Source organism: Pan paniscus, chromosome 23, assembly GCF_029289425.2.
Source record: "Pan paniscus chromosome 23, NHGRI_mPanPan1-v2.0_pri, whole genome shotgun sequence".
NCBI lineage: Eukaryota > Metazoa > Chordata > Mammalia > Primates > Hominidae > Pan > Pan paniscus.
Window position 1 is genome coordinate 49,737,162 of NC_085927.1, and position 17,702 is coordinate 49,754,863.

Genomic DNA, 17,702 nt, shown 5'->3' on the forward strand with positions numbered 1-17,702 from the left:
GTTAGAATCATAACTTGCTGGAATTGAACAACAAATGTTAATTTTTTTTTCTTTTTTGGATAGCTATCTATATTTTGGAAGAACAATCGTAATTTTTAGGTTTTTCTACATTCTCTAACCTATATTTTAAACTTTTAAAAACTGTTTTCTTAAATGAATTTTCTAACCCAGAAAAATATCAAAATAATAGCCTTCTAATCCAATAGAGTAGTTTAAAATGAATTTACATGACACCATATCAGAATTAAATACAACCCCAACCATTAGAAAAATCACAAGGAAAAAAGTCTAGAGAAGTGAATTCTTATCACTTACTAATGTACAATGACTTGAACTTTACCTTGTGATATGAACGTAGAATATGTAAAACACCATTCTACTACTGCTGTCTTTTCAAATTGACAAGGAGCTCAATTAATTGGTGTTAGTTGTAAATTATATGTTGGTTTATTATGTGTTTTAGACACCTGACTACATGAAAATGCTGTTTACACACAGCATCAAATAACTGTGAGATTGTAACTACAGTGATGTGACAAAAATTGACATGAGACAAAATTAGTGCCCAAGAGGGTAAATTTCCACATCTGAATCTTGGTTGTCTGGCTACCCAACTCACTATAATATTTAGAAATAGAGGGAAGAAGTTAGGTATTTCATGTCACAAATCTGAGAGGTCTTCACCGACCTCACTAACTACTTAGGTCTCCCCAGAACCTGGTTAATTTCCTTCATTGCACTTGTAACAATCTGTACTTACCTATTTGTCATTTGCTCAGTGCCTTTCTTCACCACCAAACTGGAAGCTCCTTGGGGGCAGGGACCTTGACTGTCTTATTTACCACTGTAATCCTATCCCTAACAGCTAATTAGCAACAGTAGATACTCAAGAAACATGTGTTGTGCAAATAACACAATGATTGAATGATTCTGCCTTGGGATAAACCTGCACTGATTCTATAGCTTTATAATTATAATCACTTTTTTTTTTTTGAGATAAAGCCTCACTATGTAGCCCAGGCTGCTTGCAAACTCCTGGGCTCAAGCAATCCTCCTGCCTCAGCCTCCCAAGTAGCTGGGACTACAGGTGCATACCACCAAGCCTAACTAATTAAAAAAAAATTTTTTTTTTTTTTTTCTTAGATAGGGTCTTGCTCTGTCACCCAGGCTGGAGTGAAGTGGCACGATCTCGGCTCATTGCAACCTCCACCTCCCAGGTTCAAGCAATTCTCCAGCCTCAGCCTCCCAAGTAGCTGGGACTGCAGCCATGAGCCACCAAGCCCAGCTAATTTTTTGTATTTTTAGTAGAGACGGGGTTTCACCATATTGACCAGGGTGGTCTTGAACTCCTGACCTCAAGTGATCCGCCTGCCTCGGCCTCCCAGAGTGCTGGGATTACAGGTGTGAGCCACCGTGCTTGGCCTCAAAAAAAATTTTTTTTTAGACACGAGTTCTTATTGGTTGCCCAGATGGTCACAAACTCCTATAAAGCATGACATTAAAAAAATAAATAAATAAAATCTAGCTCTCATAATTGTCAAGTAAAATTCTATAGTTTTGAGCAAATATTTTCAAATCATCAACAGATATTTCTTGAGTACCTACCATTTGTATAGCTTTGTGGAGAAATATAAAACATGAACCTCACATTAAAACGTACCATTCAGTTAAGGAGCTTTCTCTCCTAAATAATTCCCAGCAAAACAAATGATTACGTAGAAAAGGTCTTTTAGTGTTATTTTTAGATCTGCCCACTTTCACAATGCTGTTTCCTTCCCCCCATTTCATCTGAATTCTAACAGGAAATGATTTATCAGCTGGCATTAAACTATTGGTCCACGATCTTTTATCCCAATCCTTTGAGGCCAGATGATTTGTGGAAATTCTCTTTTGGGTGCGGTGGTAGGGGTGGAATTTTCAAGAGTAGTGCCATGTCTATACCATATATTACATGATACCCACAGTAAGGTGTGGGGCTGCTCTGAACAATTAAACACATTAACATGTCTGCAATAAAAACATGTAAATATTTGGAATAAAGACTACAAATGGCCTCAGGCCAAGTTTTACCACCAAATGAGTTGGAGGAAAAGTTGATTTCCAAAAGTTTTTGGATTTCAGGATTGAGAATAAGGAACAGAGGAGCTGAACTGACTTTATCCAAAGACTTGGGACAATAATGACAATAGCATCTAAGAGGCTGAGTGTCCAGAGCTATCTCTGAAAAGATGCATTTAAGGTGGAACTATGAGAAAAGAACAGCTCTTGTGTTTGTACAGGTTCTGCCTATAGACATGAGTTTGACTCGTAAGGAAATGAGCTCTGGCCAAGAATGCTACGGAAAAATGGTTATAGAGACTACCATGCCATTAGGAGGTGTTACTGTTTTGATGAAAAGAATACTGTCAGAGGCAGAGAATCTAATCTTTTCCAGCCCTAAGTGTGTGTTCATTAATTTATTCAACTAATAATCTTCCAGAGCTTACCATGTGGCAGGCTCCATTCTAGGAAATGGAGAAACAGGTGCACAAGACACAGTCCTCACACCCTGGAGTAAACAGCTACTCTTCATTGAACGCTCACAATGTGCTCACACCTGGGCCTTCACATGCCTCATCTCTCTCCTTTAATTAGGATTCAAAGTCATGATTTGAGGTCCTGCTTTGCCATTTCCTAACTAAGACTTAACAACTTCTCTAAGTCTCAGTTCCCTCATCCGCAACACAAAGAATAATCGCCAGACAGGGCCGTGGGGGAGGAAGAAACGAGATGCTTTGGAAAGAATTTTGAAAATGGCGGGTGGAGGCTGAGCAAGAATCAACTTTCTGTGGGCAGGGCCTTTCCTCGGCATCCTCGTCTTCATTCATACAACCCCCATTTCAGATGACGACTGTGTACCAGATGAGCCAGGTGCTGGGCGTTCGGCCACACAGAGAATCAGACCAGCGATTACCCTAGGAGAACCGGCAGTGGAGGGGAAGGCTGGACCTCAGGAAAGCCTCTAGAAGGAGAGAGGGACGTGATGGCGTCACGTCACGCCACAGGGATTTCACCTCCTGCGGATGGTAATGGCCTCGCCGCCCTCCCGCCCCCACCTGGACTCCGACGGTGCCGGCAAGAAACGGGAGGAGGGAAGGCAACCGATGTTTCCAGACCCGCCCTGAGCCCCACCACCACTCCCAAGCAGAGGCTGTTACCTGAGAGGAAAGTCGGCCGCTGCCCAACGACCAAACCTCCTCTCCCTAGGATATTCCACCTACTCCAGCCAGGCTCAAGGGCCCAGGCCGGTCCCCACTTCCGCTTCCTCACTTCCTGGCCTGGTGCAGTTCCTGTCAGGGCGTCAAGCAAGATGGTTGCCGATACCTGAGCTGGAGGGTACCAAGGGGAATGAAGGTAAGTGTCTTCGTTTCACAGGCTGCCGGGCTGTGACACTGCCCTAATCCTCCTTTCAAAGAATAAATTTTTTTTTTTTTTGAGATCTGGGAAATAGTTTAATCAGACACTAGCATTTATTCTTAGCTGCTTTCTTAATTAAATAAAAATGAGTATAAATTAATTTACTAAAAGTTCACAACGTAAAAACGGACATTAAAAAAAGAAAAAAAAAATGCCAAGGTAAGCTGATAATGTTTTTAAAAAGTAGACAATAAAATAATGTATGTAACTTAAAATTTGCCATGATAATTTATTCTTAAAATGGAAAATCAGTAAAATACTCAGATTTCTAGCATAATATCTCTTTTTTTATTTATTATTATTTAAGTTTTAAGGACATGGATGAAATTGGAAATCATCATTCTCAGTAAACTGTCGCAAGAACAAAAAACCAAACACCGCATATTCTCACTCATAGGTGGGAATTGAACAATGAGAACACATGGACACAGGAAGGGGAACATCACACTCTGGGGACTGTTGTGGGGTGGGGGGAGGGGGGAGGGATAGCATTGGGAGATATACCTAATGCTAGATGACGAGTTAGTGGGTGCAGCGCACCAGCATGGCACATGAATACATTTTTAAAAGTGTGTTACTACTGTCATTTCAACTGACTAGAAATACCACCAGCACGTGATTGCCACCTCAAAGGACTGAGAATGTAATAGTAGTCTATGAAGAGCAGTGTGTGTGATGGACAATGATGGGGTAGCTCCAGTGACTGATGGCTTCAGGTGCCACTGACGGGTAATTGTTGATGTATTCAACTGATTTTCCGTGAGCACCCGCTTTGTGCCAGACAGTAAGGACTCGGAGATAAAAAGCAGCCCTCTGCTGGATACGTTTACAGGCTAGTGGAGGTGACAGGCACCGTCAGAGAAGATTGTAACAAGATATGTATGGCATAGTAAGAGAGAAGAGATCATCTAATTCTGCCACTGAGTATTTAAGGGCAGGTTTCACAGAAGAGTTTACATCTGAATTGAATCTTAAAGGATGACAGGGAGTTCACTGGATAGACAAAGTAGAGGAGGACGTAAGAGGCAAAGGACACATCATGTGTAAAGGCATGAAAGCTGAGCCAGCCTATTATCTTGGAAAAACTACATGTACTGTAGTTACTACAACTGTCACAAAGGCTATTAGTGGAGCAGGAGAGGAAGGTTAAATAACAGAGGGAAGTTGGATCATGAAGAACCTTATCCATACTACAAGGTGATTTTATCCAGTAGGCATTGAAAAATGTAATTGAACCTGTGTTTTAATGGAATATTGACTAGGATGAGGGGAAAAGACAGAGGATAACAAAACACTTAGTAGACAAAAGCAACATTTGTTTCTATCTCCTACTACTTCAGTCATAATTATAATAATAATAGCCCACATTATTGATACTGACATGTAGATAGGTGAATCCAATATAAAATGATAGGAGGTATGAAAGAAGTTGGTGAGTTTGGAATATTATTTGACTGGCTATAATATAGAGTAATGGGGTGGGAGCCAGAGGGAGATCGAAAAGGTGACCTGGAAAACATTGTTCAGGGCCTTGAATGCTATGTTGAGGTATTTTGACTTTATAAAATAGTGGGGGACAAACTACAAGTATTTTATACATTGAGGTATAGTTTATGAAGTTTTTTTATATGTATAGCTTATGTAAATCTCAAAGGAATGCTGAGAAGTAGGCGTTATTATCCCATTGTACAGGTGAGAAAGCTGAGTTTGTGGAATATGCATACATTCTACATTATTGAGCACCTGCTATTTGCCAAGCACTATGCTGAGCTATGAGACTAGAAGGAAGTTGTAGTTTAATACTCTAATAGAGGAAACAGGAATAAATCAGCAATTGTAAGTAGTTGCCATAATAAAGGCAAACAATGTTACGGGAGTGAAAGGGGGACTTGTCTATATTTGCATAGTCAGGGAAGGCTTCCTGGAGGAGGTGAGCTTAAACTGAGTTTGGAGAAACAAATAGATTACAGTAATTGCCCAGAGATATTTAACTAGGAAGCAGTTTACCTGAAACTTGAACCCAAATCTCCTGTGTCTAGCTCTTTCCCCTACTCCAAGGACCAATCTTTGGTCCTTGATTTTAAGCTCTATCAGCAACTCAGTCACAAGTGGACTTGTTATGTTTGGAGAAGGTCAGAGATTCCAATTTTTTATTTTTAAATTCATTCATTTTCTCCTTTTAAAATCTCTGTGTGTGTTCAAAGAGTAGATTGGAAGCAGAGGAACTGGAAGAAGAACAGAATGTTCTGATAGTTCAGGCAATAAGTGATGAAGGCCATAACTAAGGCAGAGGTCATGGGCATAGTGTGAATCTCCACTCTGTTCACTCTCCTCTTACACATATACTTTTACATGTAATGTTAAAGTGTAGAGGTTATGGGATCGGGCTCTGAATATATGTGGCAATGAGAGAGAAGGAGGAGTCTACAGGGACTAAGTTTCTTTTTGGGGTGACCAAGTAAATGACTGTTGGTGTTCACCAAGATGAACATGATCCGAGGGGTCAGTTTGGCAGGAAAGATGGGGAATTCTGCTTCGGACATTTTGAATCTGAGCAACAGGTGGGAGATGTTCAGGGGACAGTTGAATAGAGATAACTGAAAGAAGAGGGTTTGGGGCTAGGTTCATAGACTTCAGAGTAGTCAGCATATAGAAGGTGATTGAGGAGGCAGATGGGAAGTAGGAGACAGGGTAAGATTAAAGACTGAAGTCCCAATAAACAGTGAGGGAGTTGGTTAGGCTTGGCAAAAGTGTCAAGTGTTACCCGCTTAGTGGAATTAACCCTGTTCAAGTGACAATATGTAAGGGGTCCTTCTTATCTGCTTTCCTCCATTTGGGGGCACAATTTAGTTGCAATACCGTAACATCCACTAAATACAAATATTGCTCTATGGTAGCTTGGTTGGTTTTCTCCTTTAATTTTTTGAACTTGAGGTTCTATAAAAGTGAACACAGTTTGCTTCGCCTGACTTCCAGGACACCATTTCTCCTTCTCATCTCCTTGACTCATCCGTTCTCAATTCTATGACCTCTCAACTTTGAAGGAGCCCATTCTCTAACCTCTTGTCTTCTCTATCTATATTCACTCCACAGGTAGTGTTATCCACTTGCAAAGCGGTAAATACTCTTCGATTCTGACAACTCTCAAGGTTTTCTCTTCAGCTTCTCCTGACCTCCAAACTCGTGTATCTAACTACCTTGACCTCTACTCCTGGTCTTGCCTTCCAAACCTGCTCTCCCACGGTCTCTCCTGTCTCAGTAAATGACACATCCTTGCTTCTAGGTTCTCAGGCCATGAACCTGGGAGTCACCTTAACTCCTGTGTTTGTCTCTTATAGCTCTCATGATATCCATGAGCTTAGCTTTGAAATACAAGGTGGCTACCCAGTCTAGATAATAAATGATTTATTGATGCTACATTCTAATACAAGATACAATAACATTATCTATGTTTCTAGACTTTACGATCACCCTGTATATTCAAAATCCAACCACTTCCCACCACTTACATCATCCTGTTTTAAGCCACAACCATCTCTGGTCTGGACTATGAAAGTAGCCTCTTGTTTTTTTGTTTTTTTTTTTGAGATGGAGTTTTGCTCTTATTGCCCAGGCTGGAGTGCAATGGCGCAATCTCGGCTCACTGCAACCTCCGCCTCCTGGGTTCAAGTGATTCTTCTGCCTCAGCCTCCCGAGTAGCTGGGATTACAGGCATGCACCACCATGCCTGGCTAATTTTGTATTTTTAGTAGAAATTGGGTTTCTCCATGTTGGTCAGGATGTTCTCAAACTCCCGACCTCAGGTGATCCATCTGCCTCAGCCTCCCAAAGTGCTGGGATTACAGGCATGAGCCAACCATGCCTGGCCAACAGTAGGCTCCTAACTGGTCTCTCTTCTTCTGTTCTTGCTCCCTTGCTATCTAATTTCAGCACAACAGCCAGAGCTACCCTTTTAAAACTTAAAACCCAAGTCAGATCATACTACTCCCCAGTTCAAAATCTTCCATTGGCTTCCATCTCACTCAGAGTAAAATCCAAAGGCCTCGCCATGGCAACAAGGCCCTACATGTTCTGCTCTCTCTCTGATCTCCATCCCAACTCCTCTCCACCTCACTCACAATGTTAAACATGTCTCCACCTGAAGTCTTTGCACTTGCTAGTCCCTATACCTGCAAAAGCTATTTCCCCAGATGTCCATCCAGGAAGTACTGGCTTCTTCACTTTGTTCTAGACTTTGCTCAAATGTCCTTGGATTTCCCAACGTAAAATCACAACCCCCATCTCAGCCACACTCCCTGTGGCTCTTGCATCATTTTATTTTTCTCCCTAACAGTAGGACCATCTGATGTACCTCCTGTTTCTCCCTTTACCAGAATGTAAGATCCAGGAGGGCAGAGATTATGTTTTGTTCACTGATAGTTTTCCAGCACCTAGAACAGGCCTAACACAGAGTAGGTGTTCAAACTTTATTTATTGAATAAATGAAACGAGAATGTCTGAATTCACACTATTAAATAAGAAGTACATATTTTACCATAAAGTTAAATTGAGCATAATTATAGCAAGAAGTTCAGATATTGGCCAGGCGCAGTGGCTCATGCCTGTAATCCCAGCACTTTGGGGGGCCAAGGTGGGCAGATCACTTGAGGTCAGGAGTTCGAGACCAGCCTGACCAACATGGCGAAACCTCAGCTGTACTAAAAATATACAAATTAGCTGGGTGTGGTGGCAGGTGCCTGCAATCCCAGCTACTCGGGAGGCTGAGGCAGGAGAATCATTTGAACTTAGGAGGTGGAGGTTGCAGTGAGCCAAGATTGCGTCACTGTACTCTAGCCTGGGCAACCGAGCGAGACTCAGTCTCCAAAAAACAAAATAAAACAAAAAACAAAACAAAACAGAAGTTCAGATATAAACAAATGACCCCTCAAAAGGAATTGATTAAAAAAATTTTAAAGTATGGTTTAAAAAAGAAACTTCTCCACTTTGGCTAAGTCCAGATTTCACATGTTACTGTATCCTCCTCATCTTGCTGCTATTTTTCTGAGTATCTCATGATAGTGAGTACTGAAATGCTGGCATTCTCACATTAGGGTCTTTATTCTTAGGATCTGCCTTTGCACTCGTTCAGTTACAGAGCTGTTATGAAATAAACCACTCAAGTGGCCTTGCTTCCCTCCCACTATGCTCTACATAACATGTCTGTCAATCAGTACTTACTACCAAAATAACTTGCCTTTGAGATTTTTCTGTTCTGCAATCTGTCCCATGCTTGTAAGGGGAAGGATTATATTCTGCTCCCTGGGGAGTAGTGCCTGGTGCAAAATTAGCTTCCTCATTAGGGTACAAGCTGAAAACACCATGATACTTTCCATGTAACACCATTCAACATTTTCCCTTCGCTCCCACTCCCCAACCATAGAATTTTAGGGACTCCTTTAACCATTTCAAAACCATCGACTTGGGAGCTATCAAAGAATAAGGACTGTAGCCAGAGGATTTCAGCATTTAAAAACTTGGCAATAGAGCTGTTCAATATAATGATCCAAGAAGGTCCTTAGGAGGCTGAATAATTCTGAGGTCAAGATTGAGACGTTATTATTTTTAAAGTAGCAAGATGTTGTTATTTTTAAATTTTATCTTTATAACATGTGGAAATAGCAGAGATCCTTTTCAGATATAACCAGGATTTAAGAAAATTTGACAAACTTGCATTAATAAAAAGAAAGCCTGTTATTAAGGAGCTACAGGGCCGGGTGCGGTGGCTCATGCCTGTAATCCCAGCACTTTGGGAGGTTGAGGCGGGTGGATCATCTGAGTTCAGGAGTTCAAGACCAGCCTGGCCGACATGGTGAAACCCCATCTCTACTAAAAATACAAAAAAATTAGCCAGGCATGGTGGCAGGTACCTGTAATCCCAGCTACTTGGGAGGCTGAAGCAAGAGAATCACTTGTACTTGGGAGACGGAGGTTGCAGTGAGCCAAGATCATGCCATTGCACTCCAGCCTGGGCAAGAAGAGCGAAACTCCGTCTCAAAAAAAAAAAAAAAAAAGGAGTTATGGATAGCAAATTACTTCCTTTAACTCATTTGACAAATATTTACTGAGCATTTTCTGTCACCTTGACACTTTGCTGATTCTTCTTTTCTATTTCAATAAAAATGTTGGGCAATTATAACCAAGGAAAAGGTTTTAAGAAAGTAAATTTTAAGCAAGGTTTAGATATAAAGAAGCAAAGAGATGGAAAAGGATGCCATTTCACATTGCAGAAAAAGTTTAAATTTTAGAACCCCAAATTGAATCTCTCCTTGACACTCTCCTCTTGGTATTCCAGGGATTAATGCTAGGAACATCCCAGTGAGCCAACATTTCCCTCCTCATCTTGGATCCAGTCCCCAAACTCTGAATGGTGCCACTTAGCAAGTAGCAATGTCTCTAATTTTCTGTAAAAGATGCAACGTTGGCAATCCATTTTCTAGCAAGAGCAAAGAGAAAGGAAGAGGCCTTCACAAGTTGCAGTTGATATAGGGGGAAGGGTGAGTGGTACATTTAAAGGTAAGAACTAAGGAAGTTGAAGGTAACAAAACTCAAGGTCAATGGAAAGTCTTAAATCCCAGAAAGCCTTCAGCCTAAGACTCAACAGAAATTGAAGTCCCAGAAATTGAAGGAACTGGTTCCAACTCATGCTGGACTGTGGCAAACCTGGGGTGAGAATGCATCCCAGCTCAGAATGTTTCTTCTTTTTTTGTCAAGAGTAATATTAGAGGCTGAGTGTATGAACAAAGCATCTTTCCTGGGATTTTAACATTGTGAGTGATCGAGGGTGCTCTTAAATAAGTTCCCCCAAGAAGCCCTAATGTTCCTCTGGATGCATGACTATACTAAAAGAATAAGAATTTTCCTTAAGATCAGCTTGCTGATGGACCATATCAAGAACTATAAATTTTCTTATGTGAACACAAGTGTTCAGGGGGGATATTGTTAAAACTGAAACCAAGCATAAAGAAGCAAAAGTGTTTCAGTGAACCTCCTGCATTTTAGTTCAACTCTGGCAGCAAGAAAACAAAACCACATAATCTAAGGCTCACGCCCAACTCTCCGAAGCCCCATATGTGCTAGTTCCTGTGTGGTTTGCCTACAGACTGCAGGGCTGACTAGGGTTAGTTTGGAGGAGGGAGTAAGAGGTGGGGAGGAGGAGGCACAGTTAATGGATCTGTAAACTTGCACCCTCTTTCAGAGTGGTACATGGAAGACAGCACAAAGTGGATCCATACTCTGAAATGCAGTAACTCTGATGCTTGAATTTGTCTCCCTTCTTGCCAGAAAGGATTCTAATAACTCGGTGTCAAAGCCAAGACATAAACTCAACCCCTTCTCTTCCAAAAGGTATGTCATTATACAACATCTGTACATATACTCTAGAAACTTTGAACAGTTTTATAATTTGCAGAATGTTCTGTATGAGTTAATTAAAATGAATCTCACTGGTTCTCTAAATATTGCTATTAAGTCCCATCAGCTAAGGTCTCTAAACCTTTTGCTGTGACAATGTTTGTGGTGATGGGATTTGACTTCTATCAAATGAACTGGGAGAACACTTGTTCCTTACCCAGTGCATAACACAAAAATCTCCACAAACTGGCTTCAGAAGCATCTCAGGGAAAGATTTTCAACCTTGGGATCATGGAGGTAAAATTCCACTTCACCATGGTCAGAATTTAATCCAAATTGGAAGGGGTTGGAGGGGGTGGTAGAGGGCTGAGCAGTGATGAATGAACACTAGCACTCTGAGGTCAGGATTTCTCTCTTTGCTTGAATTTCTAGTTCTGTTCGCATTTTTGTTACCTGTACAAAGGACACCAGTTTTCATTCTTTACAAAAAGAAAACTTTATGTTGAAGTGTATTTTGGAAGGGTATTGTCTCTCTTCGTACTAGCCGTTAGGCTCCATCCCTATGACTGTCTCTGGTTTAGGCGTCCAGTCTGAAGATAGCTGCTTTGTGTTCTTTGTCCCAACTCTTCCTGAACGTGAGGATTGAACATACCAACCAAAGGTTTCACTAATTTAAAATGTACTGTATTGCCCTGACAGGTATACTGTCAAAAAAAATTTACCGTATTTATCTACCTGGAATTAGGCCTTCTTAATAAAGTGTATGCAGCATAATTTGCACACTATTGAACATATACATCCCTAGATAAACTAGGAGTGGGAAATGTTTTAGATCTAAACATCCAATGGGAAAAATTTCGTGTGTTCTCATTATGTTATCTGAGGATGGGAAACTTCAGGTCGAAGAATCTTTTGTTCTATGCAGCAATGTTTGTCATAAACGGTTTAGTTCTTTAGTGGCTCCTTTTTGTTTCTTATTTTTGGTTTCGGAAAGAGTATTTAGCAGAAGTTACTCTCCTTTAACAATCCAGTATTTTATGTAAAACTTTATAAAATAATTTTATAGTGATTCTCTTTACAAAACCATCTGCTATTACATAAGGAACACTGTGTAAATAGAGGACCACCTAAGTATATTTAATTTTCAAATACGAAAAAAATCTGACTCATGCCCTTTTTTGTTTTTTTGTAAAAGAGAGGTGGCCCTATATTATTGAATAAAACTGCTTTTTTAGATTGAACTTGGAGTGTCTCCCATGTGGTAAACTGAAATCTTATTCTCCCCAAATTGTAATAGATTTTATCTTTTTAAAAATGACTTTACTGAAGCAGAGGAGGAGATGATCAATCTATTCAATATGAAGAAATATTTCTGTTGCTAATACAATATCCTTTTGAATATTTCCCACGTCTTAGGCCCTGGTGAAAATCCCTTTCAATTGTTCTGTCTACCTCATAGGGATGTTGTAAGAATAAATGAGTTAACATAGATATGAAGTGCCTTAGGAAAAAGGCGCTATAAAAATGCAAGGTGATATCATGATTAGTTGTTTCTTTGACTCTTGATCATTTTCTTCCCACTTCTTATACAAAATGTCTCTCACTTATTTCCTGAAGCCATCTCTTTTAGAACTATTGCTTCCTAGAAGAGCTGAAAATGATCCTAGTTCCAACATATTTATTGATTCCCGGATAATAACACCCACTGGTGTTGATGACTGACAGGGTTCATGCCTAAACTTGAGTAGAACTTGCCCTTTTTTCCTGGGTCAAGAAAAGTCTGCAATTGTTCGAAAATGTGTCAGTAAGTGTGATTCCATCAGGATTTCTTAAATAAGTAACAGTTGCTGCTGGATAATCCTGGGGGCAGATGATTCATTTTTGTGCCCCTATCAAACAAACTCAAAACTTGTTAAAGAATCTTTATAAGTTGTTTGAATCAAACAATAGGGTCGCTAGGTCCCCATTTTGTCCATTTGAGGTATTTGCCCAGCATACCTTGGTCTGTAAAGAAATAGTACAGCCTTGGCTGGGCGCGGTGGCTCATGCTTATAATCCTAGCACTTTGGGAGGCCGAGGTGGGCAGATCTCCAAAAATAAATAATAATAATGATAATAACACAGCCTCATGAGTCTTTTTTTTGTTTTTTTTTTTGAGACAGGGTCTCACTCTGTCACTCAGGCTGGAGTACAGTGGCACAATCACAGCTCACTGCAGCCTCAACTACCCTGGGTTTAGTGATCCTCCCACCTCAGCCTCTCAAGTAGCTGAGACTACAGGTACACACCACCACACCTGGCTAATATTGTATTTTTAGTAGAGACAGGGTTTTGCCATGTTTCCCAGGCTGGTCTTGAACTCCTGAACTCAAGCGATTCACCTGCCTCAGCCTCCCAAAGTGTTGGGATTACAGGTGTGAACCACTACACCTGGCCTGCCCTTTCTTTTCCTCTTAAAAATTCTTAAGAAAGCATGGTCCTGTTTAACAAATAAGAATTTTACAAACATTTATCGATCAATTACTATATGCCAGGCCTGGCACTAGGCACCAAGTTCTCTTCAACAGTGTTAACATTAAGTTTCAATAAACTTGAGTCAATAGGAATTCAGTAAATAATTTTTAAAGATTGTTTTCTTTTTAAATATGTATTTATAAACAAAAATTTTAGAGAATTAAAAGAAACTATCACGAAGTGTATGATGATAAAAGTCTTATATACTCTCCAAAGAAAATGTTAAGACATACCTTAAGAAGATAGTGAAGAACAGCCGGGCACAGTGGCTCACACCTGTAATCCCAGCACTTGGGAGGCCAAAGCAGGCAGATCATCTGAGGTCAGGAGTTGGAGACAAGCCTGGCCAACATGTTGAAACCCTGTCTCTACCAAAATACAAAAATTAGCCGGGCATGATGGCAGGCGCCTGTAATCCCAGCTACTTGGGAGACTGAGGCACGAGAATTGCTTTAACCCGGGAGGCAGATGTTTCAGCGAGCTGAGATCATGCCACTGCACTCCAGCCTGGTCGACAGAGCAAGATCCTGTCTCAAAAAAAGGAAAAAAGAAAAGAAAAGATAGTGAGAAAATAACTGAACATAAAACATATAGAAAAGTTGAAATATTAGTACTCACTACCTAGGTTCAACAATTGCTAACTCTTTGCCGTATTTGCTCCATCTATACCTATTTCTTTCTGAATTACTTGTAAGTTGCAGATAAAATAATACTTCACTCCTAAATAATTCAGTACTCATCTAAGAATAAAGGCATTCCTCTATCTAACCACAATTCCATCATTAGGCCTAAGAGGATAAACAGTAAGTCCTTAATATCATCTGATAGCTAGTGCAGATTTAACCTTCCCCATTTGTCCCCCAAATGTCTTCTATACCGTTTTTTAAAAAAGGAATCTAATTTTTAAAAATAAGAACATATTTTGCTGTTGGGTCTCATGCTTCTTTCTTCAACACTGGATGTTTTTAAAGATTAAGCCAGTTCTCTTGTACCAGGTCCCACTTTCTGAATTCGTTGTTGCCTCATGGTTAATTTGTTCCTCTAACCACTTTATTTCTCATAAGCTCCAAGTTAGGACTAAAAGCATGATTTGATTTTGATTGAACGTTTTTTGCAAGGTGCCACTGGGTGCTCCATATTGCGTCTTATCAGGAGGTACAGAATGCCAGGTTGTTCCACTGTGCATGATGCCAAGTTTGATCAGGGCTTGAGGTAGTGATCTTGCTCAGAGGATCTCTTGTTGTACAGGCACTTTTTCACCCTTTGCAATTAGCAAGTACTCTCAGGGGGTATCTCAAAGTGTATCTCATAAACACTTTGGCACGGTGGCAATATCCTATTTCCCAACAAACTCTCACCCGGTGACTTTAGGTAATAATCTTTGCCTAAATTGATTATTTCATTGGAGTTCATATATATTTTTAATATGCTTTGAAGATGGACTCGACATGCAAATTCATCATTATCAGCAGCAATAGTGGCTGGAAATATTTATTGGGTGCCTAAGTTCAGGTAATAATAATAATGGTAGGTAATGTTTATTGAGTGCTTGCTGTGGAGCCAAGACAGCCTCGGTGTGAGCCCAGTCTTTCACTTACTAAGCGAATGAACTGGGACAAGTTATTCTTTTTGTGCTTCAGTTTCTTAAGCTATAAAATGGGATAAATAATGGTGCCTATCTCGTGGGATTGTTCTGAAGAGTAAATGATTTATACATTTAAGTTTCCTAAAACAGTGCCTGTTATTATTGTTATTTGCCAAGCATTGTTCTAATACTTTGTAGGTACTAACTCGTCTACTTCTCCTAATGGTGCAATGAAGAAAGTGCTAATATTACCCTTTTTTCACAATGAGGAAACTGAGGTACAGAGAGGTCTAGTACGTTGCACAAGGTCACTTAACTAGTACCTGGTGGAGCCAGGATTTGAACCCAGGCTATCTGGTTCCTGAGCACTCTCTCTGATGATGGGCACATGCAACGAGGAGTGATACAAGTGGAACTGAGTGGAAGTAGCCCTCGCACACACTCAGACTTGAAGTTATTGAAAATCCGGGAGGTTGCCACCCAAACACATTTAAGGTTTCATTCATCTGAATAAGAACAGCATTCCACTAAGCACAGATAAGTACTCTTATTACATTTACATAGCTTAAGGCTCTGTACAAGAAACCTTGAACATAAAATACTTGGAACAGAAAAGAGTAGGAGAACTATGAAGTAATGGGGGGAAAAAAAATCCCTGAAAGGAACGATACAAGCAGAGAGTTATGAGACCTGGGACCTCAGAGCCTCGGGGTGGAAGATGATATTTTGATATAATCAGGAGGGAGAAATTTCCTCTCATTTTTCACATTTCTGTACTATATAAGATTTTACCATAAAACACAAGAGTATAAGCCATTGTCAGATTTATAAAAGGCCATGGTGGATTTCCTTAAGAGACGATGGATGACTGTTGTTAGTAGGTAACTTCCCTGGTTGGTTATCTCATACACTCAGATATTCCATAAGTCAGCCTGTGGCTTCTGAAACTGTATTGAGAAAAAGCTGTATAAACTAGGTATTGGTCCATGCTCCTTCATTAGCATTACAAAAGGGTTCGACTGCTGAGTTGAATCTTATCCACTCCTTCAGTGGCCATTACAGAAAGCTCTCAAGTGTAATTTTCTAAAGAGAACTAAAAATAAATAAGAAAAAAAAAATCCAGCATTAATAATGGTTCTTTTTGCATTTCTAACACAGTCATTGCCAAATTGGTTCTGCCTTTTTATGTTTTTTAATGAAAAGCAGCCTAATTGATCAATTGGTCATGAATAATACTTTTTCGTTTGTTTTTCTCCACACCCCCCAGCCTTCTAGAACCACGGGCTTAATGTGTCGGCCTACAAATGGTTCATGATTTGTGTTTTTTGTCTAGTGCTTTATGGGAAAATATTAGAAACAAACTGCTGAGAACTCAGTAGGAACTCAGTAAATAATAAGTAGATAGTTCTCTTGTTAAATATGATTTTAAAGAAACTCTTTCTAAATAACTAGGAAATATTACAAGGGAAGTACAAAGTGGGGTGGAAAGCCTGGCTGACTTGTAATTTGAAATTTCTCTTCATCATTTTATAGGTCACAGAGTTTAACCCTTTATAAAACAAAATGTAAAGTCTGATAGCTGAAAAGGCTCTCCTCCACTAAATAGATTTGTTTGAAAATATAGATCATTAAATCGGTAAGAATAATAGGAGAATCTCAACCAAACATTGAGACAACTAAGAAAATTGTCTAAATCTAATACCTTATATCAGTACTTTAAGTTGACCATAAATACACTGATATCCATAGCACATAGGTTCTTACTGGCAGTGGTAGGGTGGGTGGGGGAAGGGGAGTGTCACAGACACATTCAAGATGTCAACGAAAGCTATGAAAACTCTCCCCAATGGGGAAAAAAAACCAGCGTTGCCTAGCACTTATCCTACACAACTTTGTACAGAATTTCCGTGGGAAATTCTGGTGTCCATCCATCATAAATCACCTGGTGTCCACCCATATATCCTGAATAGGAAAAATTGTCTTTCTCTAGAGTTATTGTACACTGATCCTGATGGAGCTTTAAAAAGAGTTGTCGTGCAGGCTCATTGACTTTGGGAGGACAAGGTGGGAGGATTGCTTGAGCGCAGGAGATTGAGACCAGCCTGGGCAACATGGTGAGGCCCCATCTCTACAAGATATTCTTTTAAAAAATTAGCCAGGCCCAGTGGCCCGCACCTGTAGTCCAAGCTACTCCAGAGGCTGAGGCAGGAGGATCCCTTGAGCCCAAGAGATCAAGGCTGCAGTAAGCCGTGTTCACACCGCTACACTCCAGCCTGGGCAACAGAGTGAGATCCTGTCTCAAAAAATAAATAAGTAAATAAAAAGAGTTGTCATTATCTTGTTTGATCTGGCTATGATCTTTGAGGTAGACAGACCACAGATTTTACCTCTCATTCTGCAGAGTGGGAAAAGCAAGGCTTGGAGAGTTTCCGGGACTTGCTCAAGGTAATTTGCTAATGTCTGCCGGGACGTAGCACCAAGCCTGTCACACTGTAGGCTGTACCCCTTCCACAACACTGGTCCAAACACAGGATTCTGGAGATGCAGGAGCCCTCGATGGGCTTCCGGAAAGCTGAATTCTGGCTCTACCAGAGCTACCCACGTGATCTTAAACAAGTCACCTAACTTCCCTGAGCTTCAGTTTCTTCCTTAGTCAAGTGAGAGGTTAGACTGTGTGTTCTCTGAAGCCCTTTGATTTTCTGCAGAAAACTACCTAATCCTACTGGATCTGGGAACAGAGGGAAATGACCTTTTCTGC

General features: G+C 40.3%; 2 protein-coding genes across 29 annotated transcripts in view; one reads left to right on the forward strand and one right to left on the reverse strand.

Annotated features, from left to right (window-relative positions):
- Positions 1-3,324, reverse strand: part of ENTHD1 (ENTH domain containing 1) — a 151,100-nt gene extending 147,776 nt beyond the window's left edge. For 3 of the 17 annotated variants that reach the window (XM_003821621.5, XM_055106061.2, XM_055106073.2), the window contains exon 1: positions 3,198-3,312. The gene's annotated coding sequence lies outside the window, so the exon portion shown is untranslated. Of the gene's footprint in view, positions 1-2,486; positions 3,002-3,197 lie in introns of all 17 variants that reach the window. The other 14 variants (XM_055106075.2, XM_055106069.2, XM_055106072.2 and 11 more) reach the window with 9 other exon arrangements.
- GRAP2 (GRB2 related adaptor protein 2) overlaps positions 3,052-17,702 on the forward strand; it is an 85,993-nt gene continuing 71,342 nt past the window's right edge. Inside the window, exons 1-3 of one of the 12 annotated variants that reach the window (XM_055106080.2) lie at positions 3,052-3,393; positions 9,788-9,989; positions 10,781-10,839. The gene's annotated coding sequence lies outside the window, so the exon portion shown is untranslated. Of the gene's footprint in view, positions 3,394-9,787; positions 10,613-10,690; positions 10,840-17,702 lie in introns of all 12 variants that reach the window. The other 11 variants (XM_055106086.2, XM_055106084.2, XM_055106077.2 and 8 more) reach the window with 11 other exon arrangements.